At 41.5% G+C, this 20,768-nt stretch overlaps 1 protein-coding gene across 4 annotated transcripts in view; it reads left to right on the forward strand.

Annotated features, from left to right (window-relative positions):
• The window catches only part of MAML3 (mastermind like transcriptional coactivator 3), a 407,787-nt gene that overhangs the window by 125,916 nt on the left and 261,103 nt on the right, over positions 1-20,768 (forward strand). The window contains exon 1 of one of the 4 annotated variants that reach the window (XM_072755220.1): positions 6,850-7,144. The exons of the other annotated variants lie outside the window; for them this stretch is intronic. The gene's annotated coding sequence lies outside the window, so the exon portion shown is untranslated. Of the gene's footprint in view, positions 1-6,849; positions 7,145-20,768 lie in introns of those variants that run through there. 4 annotated transcript variants of the gene reach the window in all.

The following is a 20,768-nucleotide window of genomic DNA, read 5'->3' on the forward strand; positions in this document are numbered from 1 at the left end:
AAACAAAACCAGCCCTGCTCTTTGCAGGGGGAAGAACCTTCCGAAATGAGACGTGACAAACCGAGGGGTAGGCACACATCTTGGGTCTCCACAGCCTCTGTCCCTGGGAGTCCTGCCCACGTCTCTCAGAACTGGTGTTTAAAGATTTGCAGACTGAATCCTGAGAAAGATGGAAACTTAGCGACAGACTTTAGTACCAGGAAGTCCTCACTTTAAAAATATCCTTGCCTTTAATATTTCTCCAGGAAAACGAAGCAGTCAAATTAAGCTACTTAAAAATTGTTGTTTTCAATGGCGCTCTCTCATGCCAGCTTCATTCCCCACACTCGTCGCCACTTGCTGCACACTGAAGCTGCAGGGTAGCTCGTTCCCCGGACCTTACGGTGTCTGCGGAGAAGGACTTGGGTACTTGCTTGCAACAGTAGCTTACAGGAGACAGGAGACACCTGTTAGATTAGGTGGCGGTGTTTTCTGGAAAAGTGCTTAAGCTTCTAGATTATATGGTAGTAGAAAGGGAAAGCTCTAGAATAGATTTGGGGTATCTCCCAGGGAACCTCTTTTTTTTAAGTAAGCGCCATGCTGGGCATGGAGCCCAACTCAAGGCTTGAACTTAGAACCCCAGAATCAAGACCTGAGCTCAGGGATCCCTGGGTGGCGCAGCGGTTCGGCGCCTGCCTTTGGCCCAGGGCGCGATCCTGGAGACCCGGGATCGAATCCCACATCAGGCTTCCGGTGCATGGAGCCTGCTTCTCCCTCTGCCTGTGTCTCTGCCTCTCTCTCTCTCTCTCTGTGACTATCATTAAAAAAAAAAAAAAAAAAAAGACCTGAGCTGAGATCAAGAGTCGGATGCTTAACCAACTGAACCACCCAGGTGCCCCTCCAGGGAACTTCTTCATGCTGTTGGCCATCTGGGTGAACAAGGGGTTCCCTGTCTTCCTATGTCAGAGTTTAAAGAATCTATTTGTTCGTTCATTCGTGGTCATTCTTTCACCATTCCCAGGTATTTATTGAGCATCTGCTATGGATCAGGGCATGTTCTCAATCCTGGGGATAAAACAGTAAACAAATATTTCCCCTGCCTCAAAGAGCTCCAGGTCTAGTGAGGAAGGCAGATAAGTAAAGAGATAATTACTGTATGGTGAAATAATTATAGGACACATAAGGTTTGCTTCACTCAGCCTTCTGGGGATCTGAGGAGATTTCACACACACAAAAAAGTGTCTTCAAAGACTGAAGATTTAGTAGGATATAGTCAAGTACTGAGCGGGGACATTTTCCAGACTGAGGAAACAGCAAATCCCTGGAAAAGGTAGGGAACTGAAAGTGGTTCAGCGTGGCTGGAGGGTAGATTTCAAGGGGACCTTAACAGATAAGTCAATAGAAAACAATTGGAACCCAAATTGGTCAGGAGTTTGAGAAACAAACTTTGAAAGAGGAAAAAAATAATCACTCTCTGATTACTCATTTTTCACGTATTAGCAATTTGTGTTGAGAGGTTGTAGGAGATTTTTTCTATCTTTTAAGTACTTTTAAAATTTTGGGTTTTTTTTTTTAAATTTCTAGTTTATTGTCAGTTATTACTGCTCTGTGTTAATTACAATCATGGCAAATTGAGAAAACAGATGCCCGACATTGGGGGATTTGTTACATAAATTGTAGTAAGCGGAAACTGATAGTGTTAAAAACTACTATGTACAATATGGAGGAAGACTATACAAACCATTTAGCTATGTGGAGCTGTTCATTTTTCAACCTATTTTTTAAGTCATTAAAACATGAATAGCAGAGACCATTTCTAATTCATCTTCCTGCCTCCCTCAGCACCAAGTAGTACCTGGTAATAGACTGTCAGCAGTGTTTGTGGATGCATTAATGAATGAATGAATGGGGAAGACCAAGCACGGCCACAGAGACTACTGGGCTTTCCCTTTCACAAAGAAATTAACTGCCAAAAAGTCACCCCAAGACATTGGACAAAAATATTTTAAATAAAAATGATACTTAAAATTACGATTTCAGGGCCAAATAACTATCTAGTGCTTTTTTTCTGTTCCTTTCCATTTAGTGAACTTATATTATATTGAGATAAACAAGGTTATTTCTTCATTTAGAACATTTACTCTATCATTGCTACAAAAATATCCTAGTATACATTTGTTCCGCGAGAAAACGTGTGTATGTTTGTTTTCAGTATTCACACACACATCTTCTACTTTAATACGGTTGTGTCAAGGGGTTTTGTATTTATTTATTCATTTACTCATTCATTCATGGGAGACACAGAGAGAGGCAGAGACACAGGCAGAGGGAGAAGCAGGCTCCCTGCGGGGAGCCCGATGTGGGACTCGATCCTAGGGCCCCGGGATCACGACCTGGGCCCTAGGCAGACGCTCAACCACTGAGCCACCCAGGTGCCCCGGGTTTTAATTTTTTATGGTATCTTAACCATTTGCTCAATACATATATCAGCAAAAGCTGCTACATAGGTGAATGGGACATCTGGCAGATTAAACTAGAATCAAAGTAAGTTCTCAAATTAAAATTTTAGATTACTTGAACTTGGGATATCTACACCAGCAATTGTCTATCGATGGCCTCTTAGACTTGATAGAAAATTAGCCAACTTTAACTAGTACTAAATTTCATTTTTTTAATTAAACTTTTTATTTTGGGGGTAATTGTAGATTTACATGCAACTGTAAGACATTATACAGAGAGATCCCATGTATCTTTAGCCTCATTTTCCCCAATGATAACATCCCGAATATTTATAGTACATTATCACAATCTGGATGTTGATGTTGATACAGTGAAAATGCAGAACATTTAAAAACCAGAATTCCTCACAGTTGCCATTTTGTAGCTACATCTACCCCGCTCCTCGATCTTTCTTAACCCTAGCAACTACTAATCTGCTCCTCGTTTCTGTAATTGTCCTTCCAAGAATAGCATATAAATGGAATCACTCATTATGTTACCTTTTGAGCCTTTTTTTCTTAATTCAGCATAATTCTCTGGAGATTTATCCAAGTTATTGCATGTATCAAGAGCTCATTCCTTTTTAGTGCTGAGTAGTATTCCATGAGTATGAATGTACCAAAGATTGTTTAAACCATTTAATCAGTGAAGGATGAGTTAATTCCAGATTATGAATAAGTCTACTGTGAATAATCACGTACAGGTTTTTCTGTGGACGTAACTCATTTTTCTGGGATAAACGCTCAAGAGTACAATTGCTAAATAGTATGGTAGTTGCGTGTTTTGTTTTTTAAGAAACTGCCAAAATGTTTTCCACAGTCACTGTAGTTATCTTTCCTCCACAAAATTGCTTTTGCGTCTTTATAAAAAACCTTTTGAACATTCTTAATTTGTGTGAATCTATTTCTGGGTTTCTGTATTCTGTTCCATTGATTTGGTGCCTATCTCTTCACCAGTACATAGTACTGATGCCTTGTAGCTTATAGTAAATCTCAAAGTCTGGCAGACTGATTCTTTCCACTTTGTTCTTCCTTCTATTCTTTTATCTTCAACAAATTTTTTTTGTTATTCTCATCTCTTTACAATTTCCTTCTAGATTTTAGACTATCCTTGTCTTCATATGCAAAAAATCTTGCTGTGATTTTGATAAGAATTGCATTAAACTTGTATATCAATTTGAGGAAATTGACATTTTTACTATTTTGAGTGTTTCAATCCATGAATTCTGTGTGCCTCTCCATCTATTTAGAACTTCAGTGATTTTTTTTCAAATTATTTATTTATTTATTTATTATAGTCACAGAGAGAGAGAGAGGCAGAGACATAGGCAGAGGGAGAGAAGCAGGCTCCATGCAACGGGAGCCTGACGTGGGATTCGATCCCGGGTCTCCAGGATCGCGCCCTGGGCCAAAGGCAGGCGCCAAACCACTGCGCCACCCAGGGATCCCGAACTTCAGTGATTTTATTCATCATGTTTTTTAGTTTTCAGCATATTAAGTCCTATACGGTTTTATTAGATTTACACCTATTTCATTTTTTAGGGATTATAAATGGCATTACACTTTTAATTTTGGTGCCCACATTTATTGCTAGTATATAGAAATATGGTTGTATTTTTGTATGTTAATCTTGTGTCTTTCTACCTTGCTGGACTCACTAGCTCTAGGAGGGTTTATTTGGCAGATTTCTTGGGATTTTCTGCATAGACAGTCGTGTCATCTGCAAATAGGAACAGATCCTTGCTCGTGTGTATACTTTTTATTTCCCTTTCCTGCCTTATTGCCCTGGCTAGCAGTTCTTATCCTTTGTGGAATAAGTATGAGAACAAACATACTTGCCTTGTTCCTGATCTTAGGAGGAAAGCTTTAGGTCTTTTTCATCATCAAATATGAGGTTTTTTAATATGTTCTTTATCAATTGGAAGTGTCCCTCTATTGCTAAAAATGAAGGATTTAAAAGAGTAAAGAGGTTTGAATATTATAAATCTTACAGGTCATTGTTGTTTAACTTAAGATACTATTATGGAGCTTATCTTCTGCTAATTAGGTATATCCTCAGGACTTAGGCAAAACTGCAACCTAGAGTGTTAGATGTTCTTTTTATTGCCATTCATAAGAGATTTTAAGTTTTATTTCTTCTTGCTTTTTGTACTTTACTTTGACTCCTTTCTATTTTTTTTTAAATGCATCGATAGGCAATACCTTCATAAGTGGTCATCATAAGCCTTTTAATTTACTCTTTAAGACAATATATGTTTATAATGTGTATAGAAAAACTTCCAAAAGCTATCTGAAAGTTACTTTCATTTGCAGTTCCAAATCTTTATTTTATTTGTACTTGCTGACTTTTCACTCAGAAAAGTTTTAGGATATGCAGCTTTATTTTTTTCTATAAAATTAAATATTACCAGATCTATTCACTAAGATGCCTTTTTCTTCAAGGCAGGCTGTGAACATAGAACACCTATATCTTCAATTATGGGAAAGAGCAACAACTCTGTTGTAACCCACCATGTCACTCAACAGTATAAAATGTTTTATTACATATTCTTCTGTATCATCGTCTAGACTCTAAGCACCACGAGGGTAGGCTTCATTTCTTTCTCATTTATCTTGTACAAATGAGGCACTCAACAAATACTTGTTTAATGACTGAATAATTTCTGATGGCTGTGCAGTATTCCATTGCTTGGATACACCATCAGTTATTTAAGCAGTTCCTTTTTGTTGGACATTTAGGCTGTTCCCAGTTTTTACAATGATAGACATGTAGCTAAATCTTGGTGCTCCCCTCCTGCTTTGATGAGGCATCTCATTTAAAATTCAGTTATGTCTGCATTAGACTTTGGACATCCTTATTTTTTTTCATCCTTTACAGTGCTTTGTCATTTTAATTACTCTATTCTCTGGTTGTTTGGTTGGCTATTTATGTCAAGCTGCTTAACAAATGAGCATATGGCATTACTTTACTGTTCTACTACAGTGATAAGAAGTTGGAACTATGTTAGATGGTGAGCTCTCTAGAGCAACTGAAACAAGTTGACCAGGAAAGGTTTAAAAGCTGCGACTAAAATTTATGAGGCTAATTTAGCAGAAGATCATGGAAAGGTGGTTTCAAATTGTGTAATTTCTGTAATGCTGCTCCTGCAGCACACGGGAAGGAAACCTGTTCATACCCTGACATGTTTTCAGAACAGTTGAAGCTGTAGTGGGACCTACACAGGACGTCTTTGAAAAGAGGCAAGTAGTCTCAGCATCGTGGTTAACATACATTTACTGACTATCTGTGATGGTCAGGAAAAGGTCTCTTTTGGGGATTGTCAGGGGGCACATAAATATCAAAAATATGGTGCTTGCCATCAAATAACTTACACCAGGGCTGAAGCCCTGTGACATTATGGTTAAAGCTTAGGCTCCAGAATTAGATATCTGGATTTAATCTGTGTTCCTTCCTGGATGTGTGACTTCAAACAAGTTACCTAACTTCAATAAGCCTTAGTTTATTCATCTGTAAAATGGAAATAAAGATAATATCTAAGGTTATTTTGAAAAACAAATGGAAAAAAGTTGCATAGAAGATTCTTAGGACAGGGCATGGCATGGGTAGGTGTACATTTTTTAAAAAAAGAAAAATGGCACAAGAAAAAACCAGTATGGTATGGTGTCAGAAATACAGAATTTCAGAGGACAGAGAGATTAGTTTCAGCTAGTGAGATTAAGGACAATGTCCCAGAAAAAAGTGGAGTCTTGTAGGAGTTGTAGGTGGCTGATAGAAGAAGTAAGGAAAGTATCACAGAGGAAGGAACAGCGTGTGCACAGCGGAAGGATGGCAAGGTGTGGTCATGGGGCTATCGGCAGACCAGATGGCAAGAGTGAAGACAGACTGAGATGCGTAGGTACCCCTGGCAAGATCTCAGCATTTGGCTCCTTGAGTATTTGTTGAACATTTTCTAGTGGGAGAGTAAGGGAAAATGATTTCCTGGTAATAAAATCAGTCTACCTTCCTTCATGTTTCTTTGTGTTCAAAATAAAGATGTCTATTACATGCTCTGAATATAACATGACATTTTAACTTATTTGGGCTTGTCTTTCATTTTACAGTTATTTTTTTTATCACTCATAATTGGATACAGTTAGTTATACTCACCATGGATAGAAGTAATTTATGTGGATACAGTCACATGGTCTCTTTGCCCAGGGCATTGTTTGCCTTGATGGGAGTGGGTCTGGTTTACATTTCACGAATAAGGAGTTTGAGAGTAGACACCTGAGTCAACTGGCCCTGTATTTCTACTCCATCAGCGATGTTTTGATGCCCTCTATGGGATGGTGCCAGGGCAGCTGTCTCACTGGGTATTTACGTAATTGGACAATGAAGATGAAGAAGAGGAGTAGAAGTTAGAGCTTGGAAGGTAGCTGAGAGCCAGATCCTAGGGAACTTGATTTACTGGTTAAAAAGGATAATGGATTTTACTTGTTAGGCAGAGTGGTCTCTTGGAAGGCTGCTAAATAAGTGACAAGATGGAATTTGGGAACATTTATTTGGTGGTGAAGTACGTGAGAGGACAAAGGTGGGAAGCTCACTTGGTGGAAACTTCAGAAATCAAGATGAGAGATCCTAGGTTCCAGCTACGGATGAGTACAGCAGGTGGAAGGAGACACGCCAGGTAAGAAGGAGGGACTAGAGGGCTGATCATCTGAGAGGGGTCTCGGAAGAGAGAGTGAACCAAGACACCCGAGAGCCTCAACACGTTGACCTTCTGGGTATGTCTGTCCCCACAGCCTTACCCCTCACACTTTATGTCTCTTGGCAAATACGGCGTGATAGGTTGTTGTGCGTTATGGGGACTAAAACTTAGCCTTCGGAAGCAAACTAAGCAGTGCTCGTTCTTTTATCTCGTTTTCCTCATTGAATTAGCTCCAAAGTGAACATTTTTTGGTTGCCAAACTTGCAAGGATTACCTGTTTTTAAAAACCTTCTATAAAATTTGTCTGGTTGACGAGCTATTAAATAGTAGGTAAGCACTTAAAACATCTGAAGACCTTTCTTTGAGATATTACTTCTCTAATATGTGTAAAAATTAATTTTAGACAAGAAGAAATTTTCAGTATAATTCTCCATGAGAAAGGTCTTCCTCCTTTTTTTTCTCTCTTTTCTAGAGGTGAACTATTTATGGTAGATTGAATAAGAGACTAAATTGTATACAGCACTTTGGGGAAGTGATTAATATCCTAATTAAAGCTTCTCTTTCCATATAAACAGAAACTTGCCAGTCGGCAATTGGACAGAGAGGTTAGATATATATGGCCACACCTTAAGCACTAATAAAAATGATTAGGCTCGTAAGCTCACTTGAGCCAAATATGCCTCCCCCCTCAAAAAAAACAAAACAAAAAGAACCTTGTTGGAGAAAAACTAATGAATAATCTTTCTCTGCTTTATAAAGTCATCAACATAGACCGTTTAAGGCCTATATGTCTCTTTTATATTATTTAATAGGATCATTTGATTTCGTTCGTTTCCCTTGTTTCAAATTAAGAAATGGCTTTATGTTTTTTTATCAAGTGTGCCCCCTTTCAAATATTTTGACACTTGTCTTGTGTCAACTGATCTCTAGAAGATTTTTTTTTCTAACATGAGTAGATCTTCTGAAACTGTGGTAGTTCTGTGAACATACTCAAGAAGATGCATTCAAGTAGATACCTTAAGGATTTACGTTTGGCAGCACTTATATTTTATTGATTTAGTTCTAGTTAATAGTGTGCATGAAAGCAAACAGCATTTCTTTAAAGAAAAATTCTTAGTTCTAATTTTTAAATCGTCCAGACTGATCTTCCCCCTACAAGGAGAATGAATTAAAGAGCAAATAGAACCAAACTAGCAAATAAGTATAGATCATATATTCACTTTGAATGAATGCTAACATTTAAAAACACACCTACCATATGCCACAAACACAGATGTGTGTGTGTGTACTTCTCTTTGGTACAAATTTCCAATCACCCCAGTCAAAATACCTGACGTGAATTTGTTCCTTCCGCTGAATACCAGATAGTTTAGAATTCGGTGAAATGAATCTCTTTCAGAGAGGTCTGTTTTCAGAGTTTAAAACTAACTTCTAAACAGGGCCTTCATATTTGTAGCTGACATTAATGATATTTTTTCCACTCTATTCAAAATGGTGTAGTCTGTGCTACCTGTCTACAAGTGAGGATAAAACTACCTTTTGCACCAGGAAACAAAATTTTCAGAATGCGGAAGAACCCAATAGAAGCAGTACCTATTTTCACACTGTCTTAGTTTAAAAGTTTCTCTGGATCCCCAAAAGTTCATTAATTTCCTATACCATCCAGTCATTTGCTCCAAGAGCGGCCTTCAGATGCACAGATGATAGTATTATACCAAGACACATTTTCCTCTCAAAAAGGGGTTTAGCTTCAACTGATAAAATTCCTGTGATTCTAGATACGTTTCCAGGTACGCGGTACATATTTGCCAAATGAAATAAATGAGTAGCTCTTGTGCCTGGATTACTGAGAATAGTTTCCTTGGCTTCAGGAGAACTTAGTGAAGCGATGTCTGAAATTTATTATTATTATTATTATTATAATACATGTTACAGTGGAGTAAGAGGATTGACTAATGTAAAGATTCTTAAACACTGGTCAGCATGGTTGATTGAGAACAAACAAACAAACAAACAAAAACCCACAAAAAACCTTGATAGGAAAAGATCTCTTGCTAACCAGAACAAGAGACGAAGGAGAAGGCTAGGATCACGCATTCTACGTTGGCATGGACCAGGTCAGGATCAGCAGCGTGTGTGATGGGAGGGGTGGGGGTAAGTCTGTTTGAAGGGGAAAAGTAAGATCCCTCACCCTGCTGCAGGAGGCCTGGGAGGGCCTGGGGGCTGTTGGTTCCTGACTTTGACCCTTCTCTGTGTCTCCTGGCAGTTCCCCGTTAGTAAACCAAGATTCTGGTGACTGGAATGTGCGTGACGTGTTAACAACAAGCACAGGGTGAGGCGTTGTCTCCACGTTGGCTGTTGTCACACTTGAGCAGATATAGGTGCCTGGGTCTGTACAGTGGTGCCCATACAGGCTATATTTTGGGTATTTATCGTGGCATTACAGTAAGAACTCAAGCTCCCAGGAGTAAGTACCATCAAGTCAGTTTGAAAGGCGTTAGGGTTTTAAGGAAAGATGACCAGTTTAGATTTTCAGAGGGCTCAATATTAAGCCAGATTTGCAGATTATAATTTATGAACCGTTTCACTGTCCCTTTCCTGGCACATCAATCAGTGAAGAGTTTGGGCCATGGGGAAACGTACAGGTGGATGGATCTACATCCCTCGGAAGGCTCACAGGTTGAGGGCTGACAAAAATGTCTATTCTACGGCCAAGAGTCGATGGAGTAGCATATGCTGGTGTGTGTGCGCGCGTGCGTGTGTATAAAGGTTGTTTACAGATATAGATTCATCTCTTTTTTCCATTCTCATAAATTTTATTTGTTTATTAGAGTGAGACACATTGAGATTATCTGGAAGATGAACTATGTATATTCAGTATCTGAAAATCAATATAAAGGCAGGCTTTTAACTGGTGAGGGGGAAGAAAAAAAACAAGATTTGCCATTTGCCTTTTCATCTCTTATCTGCCCGTAGTTTCTCTCTGTAGTACTTTCAGGGACCAGTGTTCGAAGGGAATGATAGGTGGTGAACTGTGTTCCTAATAAACCTCCGTTAGTTGAGAAAATGTTTGGTCAGAAAATGTGTAGCCTTCCCCATGCGATGTGATTCTAAAAGGTCAGCAACCTGTAAACACCGTGCAAAAGCATTTAAAAAATATTCGAACTCTGGGACTAACCTAGAGTAAATATCAAAAGATGTGAATCTTAGACATTTGGGATCTTTCTTCTCGGCAGTCCCAGTGGACTTAACAACACCCAACAATGCCATTTCTTACTGATGAAAAATTCTCTTTGACAGTAGGGCCAAGTAAATGACCGTGAGTTACATACGGGATTAGTGTGACCTAAAGGGCTGTGTCCCTAAAAAAGGCAGGCTTTCCCGAAGATTTTAGTTGAAGAGCAGGGAAGCGGTTTAGGGGGATAAAAGCCAGTGGTTTCTCCAGGAGGGTATGGAAAGAGGCAGAGGGTCAAGAATAAGACTAGTATTTTTCCCCAACTTTCTCCATTAGCTGTTGATAGAAGAGGTGACCAGCCTAGTCTTTTTTTTTTTTTTTTTTTTATTCATGGGAGACATAGGGAGAGAGGGAGGCAGAGACACAGGCAGAGGGAGAAGCAGGCCCCACGCAGGGAGCCCGATGTGGGATTCGATCCCGGGCCCCCAGGATCACGCCCTGGACCGAAGGTGGTGCTAAACCACTGAGCCCCCCGGGGCTGCCCACCACCCTGGTCTTCTAAGGCTGTTCCGGGCCTGTGGCTTTGAAATATAACCTGATCATCCCTCCCCTCCTTTTGTTCCAAACAGCTGAATTTAAAATGGGTGAGTAGGGGCAGAAGCAACAGATACAAGAACCGTGTGTGTGTGTGTGTGTGTGTGTGTGTGTGTGTGTGTGTGTGTGTGTTTTAAAAGATTTTTTTTGTTGTTATTTAAGTATAGTTGGTACACACTGATATCTTAGTTTCAGGTGCACAGCATAGCGATTCGACAGTTCTACACATTACGCAACGCTCCCCATGGTAAGTGCAGTCACCATCTGTCACCCTATAAACAAGAGCCCTCTTTCAATTGTTATTTCTCTTTCCTCTTTCTAGATCCCTGGGGCTCCCGCTGCCCCACCTCCCCCTCCCCCCAAATGTAATGAAATACAGAAACATTTCCTAGTCTCCCTCTGCCTCATTTTCCACACCCTTGTTATTATTTTAGCTACCAGGAATTCACATTAAGAAGAATCCCAGGAAGTGAAAGCTGTAATGATTATGATTTCTGAGAAGGACCGGCCCAGTTTGCTTTTGAAATTTTCTGCTCTTGAAATGAGTGTAGATAATTTTCCTCAAGTCGGTGATAGATTTTTAGCTATCACCCTTTATGAAATATCCTCTTTTTTTTCCTAATCTCTCTTAAATCTCACTTTTCTGTCTACAGAGATTAGTAGTCCCTTCAGTGGAAATGTATGAACAAAGCTATTTAAGCAAAATGCAGATAAGAGATCTGTACGCTCTGTGTATCATCTGCCCCAGCAATGTATAAGGCCGTCTGTAGGATATGGGGCCTTCAGAGATTCCTTTCCAAATTCTCAGCCACCTCTGTCTCATTTGATCCCTGCCTTTTATTTCTCAGGTCCAACCAAGGTCATATTCCCACGTGAACAGTACCTACCTCAGCGTGTTGTTGAGATGATTAAATGAGTTAATATACGCAAAGCACTCAGAATTGTGCCTGGCACGGGGTACATAAATAAACTCCGCGTATTGGCTATTATTATTGCTCCCTGCTCGGTTGTGTTAATTTGATAGAACGTAGAATATGGATTTCAGTGTATGGTTGGATGCGGAGTTAGCCTGGAAATTGTTGGCCCATCCAGGCTCAATAGAACTACTTCAGTTAAATGAGGAAGGAAACCTGCTGACTACCTTTTTTTTTTTTTTCCCTACTTTGTCCAGGGGTCTTGAAATGGCCCCTAATTTTTTCTTGTTTACTGCAATACTGACCTGGAGAGAGGAGGGCTCTATGTCCCTGTCTTCCCCACTCCTCTTCTCACTATTGACACCTTAGAACTCAGGACAAGACGGAAGCGGATTTTTTTTTTTTTTTTTTTTTTTTTTTTTGCACACCATTTGTTCTGATGAGTAAGAGTCCGCTTACTTTACAAAGTCTACTTACATTTGGAAAACCCTTGCATGCCACATGGTCTTAAGTGGGAGCCTCTGAGCGACAGCTAAGTAAACAACCCCTAAAATTCAAGGTCGGAAGACCAAATAACGACTGTTTACCCACCTGGTGCTTTAAAACTGACCTGTGTTTCCCACAAGATGTCTTGAGGTTGGAATAGGTCAGAGCAGTAACGTCTTTAACGCTGTTGGGTGAGATGGTTTGAGAGAGATCAGATTTTTTTTTTAATTTATTTTTTATTGGTGTTCAATTTCACCGGGCGAATGACAAGACTTTAACTCCCTCTTGCAGTGTATTTAAAAAAAAAAAAAAATTAAACGGCAAATGCATTTTACTGCTGGGTGTTTGGCTCACATGTGCTAATATTAAAAATTTTCCCCCAACACCCCTGAAACAGGAGCCGCCCTCCCTGTGCATGTGCAGGGTGCTTCTTAGCAAAATTCACCTCCAGTTGTTCGGTTTTCTTGTCCTCATCTCCTTTGGGGAGAAGGGAGGGTGGGTGGAGATCAGGCTTCCCAGCCAGCTCTGCATTTTTCCAGTTAGAAAAGTTTCATTTTAATTCGTTGTCTGATGGTATTGAAATCGGTTTTTTCCCCCCAGTCTGTTGTTACTTAAAGGAGCGGACCTCGTTCCGTCATCATCTGTTACCTGGGGTGTCCTTTAGTGGTGCTTTGATGTGAACAGATCGTGGTTTTTAGGGGATCTGGTCATGCGGTGAGCATGTCTCCAGCATCCTAGTGCGGCTCTTCGGCAGCTGCACTGTTACTTTTTCTCTTTTCCATGTTTTGGTTTTAGATCTCACTCCTGAGATCTCCACCCCCCCCCCCCCCCCCCCCCCCCGCCATGGGTTCTAGGTTAAGGAAGATTGTACACTTACTACTTGTGACATCCCCAATTCCTTTCTGTCAAGGATGACTGGGAATCACTGGGCTCTAGATCTTTTGTGGGAAAGAGGAGGGTGAAGCCCCGAGGACTCTGCCCCTGTGCCTTGTCCTACCACTCAGGCAAACGCAACCCGGGGTGGCCGAGCCTTCGGGTTCATTTTCCAACTGAAGAAGCCACCCCCTCCCCCGCCCCCAACCCCACCGCCTGGGCCATCAGTACTTTCCGACCTGTGTCTTCGTGCACCAGCACAGATTTGAGCTACTTTGCTGAACTTCTTTTGTCCTAATTATTTATTTCACCGGAAATTCTAAACTCTTCCAGAAGCCAACAGTCAGTGTTGGTTCTTTCCGTAGTTGAAAATACAGCTGAGCTGTATCTGGGGGATGTGTCAACGGAGAGGTGTTAGTTCTTATCTTAAAAAAAAAAAAAAGAAAAGAAAAGAAAAGGAGAGGAGAGGAGAGGAGAGGAAAGCCTAATTAAAACGGTAGGAATCCTTTTAGCCAGGAAGTGAGTGTGGCCTGTGAGGAGCGGCCTGCGCGGCCTGTGTCCCCTGCGCGGCCTGGTCCCCAGGCCCCTGCTCTCCCTCCTGCCCACCTGCCCCATTCTCGGTCTGGGGGGCTCGGCCTCACAGCCTCTGCGCACCCCGTTTTCCTTCCTTCTCTCCTCCACCCCTCCCGCCCCACACCTCCCAGGCTCCTTCCTCCCCTACAGGTTTTAGGATTCAAGTGATCCAAGAACATTTGGGAGGGAGGGGGACACCTGGGTGGCTCAGGGGTTGAGCATCTGCCTTCGGCCCAGGTCATGACCCCAGGTCCTGGGATCGAGTCCTGCGTCGGGCTCCCTGCAGGGAGCCTGCTTCTCCCTCTGCCTGTGTCTCTGCCTCTCTCTCTCTCTGTGTCTCTCATGAATAAATAAATAAAATCTTTAAAAAAATAGAACATTTGGGGGAAGTAAATGCTCAAGAGGTCAGGTTTCTGATGAGCTTCAGAGAAGTGAGGGGACAAGACCAGATGCCCTGGATCTTGACAGGTGGCCGTGTGGCTCTGGGAGGGGAGAAGGGTGCGGGCGGCGGAGCTCTGAGACCCCCCTCTGTTGATACGAAGACTCTCCTTGGGGAGCATGAGGCACCTCGCCGGTGCAAATCCTAGAGCTGGGACAGCCGTCCCCCAAGGAGTGCTCCCGCCCTGCTGTGCCTCGGGAAGTGGAGCTCGGGGTGCTTCTGGGTGTTTCCTCGCAGGGCCAGTCTAGGGCTTGTCTCTGGGGCTCTTTCGGGGCTCGCTCTGCTAGCTCGGGTCCTTCTTAGAGATGCCACAGGCAAACTGTTGTTAGCCCCACTTTAAACTAGGGAGTCACAGGGCAGCCCAGGTGGCTCAGCGGTTTAGTGGGGCCTTCAGCCCAGGTTGTGATCCTGGGGTCCCGGGATCGAGTCCCACGTCGTGCTCCCTGCATGGAGCCTGCTTCTCCCTCTGCCTGTGTCTCTGCCTTTCTCTCTCTCGCTCTGTGTCTCTCATGAATGAATGAATGAATGAATAAATAAATAAATAAATAAATAAATAAATCTTTAAAAAAAATAAAAAATAAAATGGGGAGTGACAAAGGCCACGGCCCCATGTTACGGTGCAGCCAAGCCAGTGAGCTAGGCCCTGTCTTCCCCATGGCCCTCCCAAGCCCCTTGAGGTGAATCCTCGTGGCCTTGCAGACCTCAGGTCCCTGGCCCAGCCATCCCAGCCTTCCTGCCCTGCCCCCCAGCCCATCCCTACCCTCTCAGCACCATGTGGCGCTTTTTCTCCTTTATACCCGGGTGCGTCCTGTATTTCCCTTTCGCCAGGTCCTTCCCTCTCAGGATGTCTAAAACCCTAGGAGCTCCATCTAGAATTTTCCCCTAGGCAGTCCAGACCTAACCCATGTTCCCAAGGAGGCAGTGCCAATGTTATTGCCAAATGTACCCCGGTGTAGCATGGCAGGGTAGAAACGGAGCAGGCCTGGGGGCAGAAAGTCGGTCCCGGTGCCAGCCCCAGCAGAAAGTTACTGACCCCTGTGGACTCCCATGCGAGTTTCCTTCCAATTCTAGAATCCCAAATGTTCAGTGAAGTTTGTAAAGAGGAATTTTGAGAAAGAGTGGTTCAGTTGAAGCATCAACCCAGTCAAATTGTGTTATTAAAGGCTCAGGCTCCTGGACACCTGGATCTGTAGCCCAGCCTTGGAGCTGGGTGCTGGGACTCTGCTCTGCCTTCCGGCTGCCTCTCTGGCTGCCTGCGCTTGCCCAAGGGAGACCACAGGGAGTTCTGGGGGACACGGGATGCTCTGTAATTGGGAAATGAATTCTAATGCTCACAAGTTTCTTTTTTGCCAAGTTGGCTTGAGTATACCTAATAAACAAATCAAGGGATACTTATAAGTATGTTCATGTTATTTGGATATTCCGTGTTGTGTGAATTTTATCCTGTCTACACCAGAGTGTAAGCTCCTTAAGGACAACAGTGTGGTGGCAGTGTTAGGGCTGGGTTGCCACTCAATAAGTCATTAATGATGACAACAAGTCTTGGGTCTTCTGATTTTTTTGTATTGTGTTTAGAACCTATAGTCTGGTGGAATTTGAAGTCATTATTGTCTTCTGAATATTTATGAACGTGTCATGAAAATAAATTCGATAGGAAATTGACTGGTCTTACTCTTTCCCAATGTGACTTATTAAAAGTCATGATTTGTGTTTTCTGCTTCTACTGCTATGTAAGTTTTCCCACTTCAGGCCTCAACTGGAATAATTCTTCAGATTTTAAGCTTATTCCAAATGTAATTTTAAGCTAAACAGAACAGATTTCAGGTAGAGAAGAAACAAGAGAGTTCATTTGAATGAGTTTCATCTTTCCATGTTGCTGTGAGAAAGCCACGGTAGTCCAGATGTGGATCTAGTTTTATTTTGTTTTTTAAGATTTATTTCTTTATTTATGATAGAGAGAGAGAGAGGCAGAGACACAGGCAGAGGGAGAAGCAGGCTCCATGCAGGGAGCCCGATGGGGGACTTGATCCTGGGTCTCCAGGATCCCGCCCTGGGCCAAAGGCAGGTGCTAAACTGCTGAGCCACCCAGGAATCCCGGTTTTTTGTTTTTTGTTTTTTTTTTTTGTTTTTTGTTTTTTGTTTTTTTAAAGAAAGCCTCCTAGTATAGACTGACAATATCTGTTAAGTCACAGATACAATTAAATAGTGATAGACTTTGGTAAGTCAAGCATAACTTTCATTATCCAAGTAAGTTATGGTATATGGGGAAAGACTCATTGTGATTTTCAGAGTCACATGATCATTGTGATTTTCCCAGTTATAAACTGGGAAACATTGTTGGGTCGGTCAACATACAAAATAAAACCCCTGATGCATTAAGGTGTGTATGTGTACTGATGTGCAGACAGGTGAGAGTATTCACCTGGGTTTCTCTTTTTTCCACTTGTAATTTTGACCCATTTCTTACATAAAGTGATGACGACTCAGGAGGGAGTCCGCTCAATTTTTAGACACAGCTCTCTACCAACATCAGTGACTTTGACTTGTCGCTTTGCTACTCTGGAACTCTGAGGCCTCTTGGGTGCATCTTTTGAGCTCCTGGCTTTCCTCTCCCTGGAAATATAATACCTGTTCCCCTACCTTTCTTCAATGTGTATTATAACAGTTAGCAGGGTGTAGGGGATAACATCGCCCATGAGAAAGCAATCTGGAACCTTCAGAGTGGTTTCATTATCGAGAAGAGCTTGGAAAATGTGTTTTAACATGGTAAGAACTGATGGTGGCTAAAACTGCTACTGCTCATGGAGAAAATTGGAGTGGTATGTTGCAAATTTAACACACATCTCTTTCCTTCTGGGCTGAAACAGCAAATCAATTTGTATTTTGTTAGTTTTTTTTGAGATTTGGGTTTCTGATCATACTTGCATTGCATTTGAGGGAAAAGATGGCCATATCTTTTAATTCTTTGTTCTTTTTTCCACTGAGGGCACTGGTAACACAGCTGGATCAGGGAACCGGTCTCTGCCCTCCTCCACACCATCAGTCTGTTTTAGGAAAAAAAACTTTCAAGGAGAAGGGGTAGAGCTTTGGGTAACTGGCTGTAGAGTTTGGTTTTGATGTAAATAGAAGGAGACTGGGATCTGGGATTAGAGGACAAGCCTTCTGGTCTACTTTTCTAGTTCTACCAATTTGTTACATGATCTCGGGCAAATATGTTTATATTCCTTTAAGGGGCTGGTATTGAGTTTAACTTTACCAGCTGTGGTGAGTTTTAGTTGATGTTGGCAAAGCTCTTTTTATTCCCAGGTTGAATCATGCCATAGGAAGTGCTGGGTTTTTTGTTTTTTTTTTTTTTTCCCCCTTCAGAGCCAGGTGGATAGAGGTTACGGATCTCCTACTGCTTTGCAGCCTTTTTTTATCTCATAATTTCAGACATATAGCAATAAGAAGCCATTGAAAGTAATGAACAGTCTTTATTGAGGTGAATGAAGATGACCATGAACAGTTTTAATATATTAATCAAATGATATTGCTGTTTAACATTAACAACATCTCAATCAGATACTTGCTTGAGATTAACTGGAAAACCCACTGTGACTTTCAAGAGGAAAATCATGTGAAAAAGTAAAATGCAGCTATGATTGGATGTTTTTAGGGGAGGTTGGTTTTTGTTTTTTTTTTTTAAGGATCTTTAATTATATCCTCTCTATGGCATTTGGTATAGATGGTTGGTGAAACATAGTGGATAAAAATATCATAAAAATGGAGTTAAATAAGCACATTTTCCCTCCCAGTATAGGTGGTGATCCACATCTATGAATCAAAGGTCATTTACTGATTTCCTGCTGTATTTCCAGAACTGGGCCTCCAAGTCATTTGACTTAAATCTTTATTACTTGTGTTTTGTTCCACAGTTTCAAGTTGGGCCTTATTCACTTGAAAAGATAAACGTTTTATCAGACCTACAAAGAACTGTATAGCATTTGACACTACAAAAAGTCATATTGGATGGGATATAAATAATCTGGAGTGCCAAGTTTCTGTGTAGTATCCACAGCATTTAAAAATAAATCTTGGGGCGGGACTTCTGGCTATGGCCAAGTAAGGAGGTCAACAGACCCTCTCTTTAAAAAAAGCAAATATAAAGTTGGACAAAATGAACAAAAACAATCATTTCAGTGCTCTGGAAATTAAATAAAGGCATGAAACAATCTGAGAAATGTTTATACTAGAAAATCTGCTGAACTTCTGTTAAGAATAGTGGGAGTTGGTGGAATTTTTGCCCAGGGCTGCACCCATTCCTTGCTCAGCTCTGTTGTCATGGAGATTTGGGGGGTAAGGAGACCACAGTTCCTAAGGACTGGCCCTTGCTGTTGCTGCTGCTGAAAACTTACTTGATTTGGAACAGTGGGCAGCGCTTAACCCCAGTGGTGGTGTGGGTGGGCTAATGATCTGGGTGGCAGGTGATTGGAGAGGCCAGTGGCTCTTTTACTCTGAGGTTGCGGGCGTAGTTGGGGTAAGCATACTTCTAGATGAGACTGCACAGGCAGCAGTCAAGCGGGCCCAAACCATCTACACACAAGTGGCCAATCCTGAGGCTGTGTCACATGCGTAGAGGAAACGTGAAAGGGCCCAGTGGAGAGCAGAAGCTGAGACCCACTGGAAAGTGGCCTGAACTTTGACTGGGTTCCTCTACCCACAAGCAGATCCATCGTCTGAGAAGGGAAGTTTCACTGGCTCAAGGTTTTTGATCACAAGTTTCAGTCAAATCACTGACCTGCCATTCAGCTGTGCAGACAAGGGGTGACCACTAGAAAACCAGGTTTAAAAATAAAAATGAGAATTAGTAAACAAAACCGAGAAGAGTCATCAGTGACCTCACACTGCAGGGGGCATAGATTTCACAGAACTAATGCAGGCAAATTACTTAACAGCTAAAGAAATGAGCAGAAATGGAAACAACCACCACCTTGAGGGGGAACATCTTACAACCCAGAATTACTATAATCTATCCATCTTTAATGTCCATTTTAAACAAAATATTACAGGTTATGCAAAGAAAGAAGAGCATGACCCATACTCAGGAATGAAAGCATTGGTAGAAACTAAGTGCCCCATTAGGGTAAGATTGCTTTAATATCTGAAAATTCATTAGTATACCACATTAAAAGACAAAAACCCTACATTTTTATCTCAATGGCTGCTGAAAAAGCATTTGACAAAATCCACCGTCCATCCATGATAAGAACTCTTAGCAAGCTAGGTATAGCAGAGAGCTTCTTCCACCTGATAAAGGGCATCTGCAAAAACCCTACAGCTGGCATCATGCATAATGGTGAAAGATTAGATGTTTTCCCACCCAGCTAGGGAATAAGGCAAGGATGTTTGCTCCTGCCACTTCTATTCAATGTTATACCAGAAGTGCCACAAGGCAAAAGTAAAATAAAAACATCAAGAATGAGAAAGTTTATTTGCAGATGACTTTATCGTGTATGTAGAAAATCCTAAGGAATCCACACACACACACACACACACACACACACATACACAGAATTAGAACTAATAAATGAGTTCAACGGGGTGGCAGGGTATGAGATTAATATACAAAAACATTCCATTTCTGTTATAAGCAATAAACAATCTGAAAATTAAATTAAGTAATACTATTCCCACTCATATCCAAAAAAAAAGTCTTAGAAATAAAGTTATTAGAGGTGTAAGACTTGCACATTGAAAACTATCAAATATGGTCAAAAGAAGTTAAAGATCACAATAAATGGAGAAACATTCCAGTTCATTATTGGAAAACTAAGTATTGTCAAGATGGCAGTTCTCCCCAGATTGATCTCTAAATTCAGCGCAATCCCAATGTGATAATCCCAGCTGGATTTTTTTTTGTAGAAATTGGCAAGCTTGGCCCTCAGATTTACGGGGAAATACAATGGGCCTGTAATAGCTAAAACAGTTTTGAAAAAGGTGAACAGGGCACCTGGGTGGCTCAGTCAGTGAAGCATCTGCCTTGGGCTCAGGTCATGATCCCAGGGTCTTGGGTTCTAGTTCTGCATTGCCCCCCACCCCACTCACCGGGGAGTCTGCTTCTCCCTCTACCCCTCCCCCCTGCTTGTGATCTCTCTCTCTCTCATGTTCCTTCTCTCTCTCTCTCAAATAAATAAATAAATAAAATCTACATATAAAAAAAGAAAAAGGCGAACAGATAGTATCCAGGTAGTATTTTAAAATGTACTTTAGGGCAGCCCCAGTGGCTCAGCGGTTTAGTGTCACCTTCGGCCCTGGGCATGGTCCTGGGGACCCGGGATCGAATCCCACATCGTGCTCTCTGTGTGGAACCTGCTTCTCCCTCTGCCTCTCTCTCTCTCTCTCTCTCTCTCTCTCTCTCTGTCTCTCATGAATAAATAAATACAATCTTTAAAATTTTTTTTAAATAAAATAAAATGTACTTTAAAGTCAGTATTCAAGAAGATAAGCTGTTGGCCCAAGGATAGGCACATGAAATAGAACTGAGAATCCAGACATAAACCCTCACATTTT

Source organism: Vulpes vulpes, chromosome 4 (genome assembly GCF_048418805.1).
Source record: "Vulpes vulpes isolate BD-2025 chromosome 4, VulVul3, whole genome shotgun sequence".
Taxonomy (NCBI): domain Eukaryota; kingdom Metazoa; phylum Chordata; class Mammalia; order Carnivora; family Canidae; genus Vulpes; species Vulpes vulpes.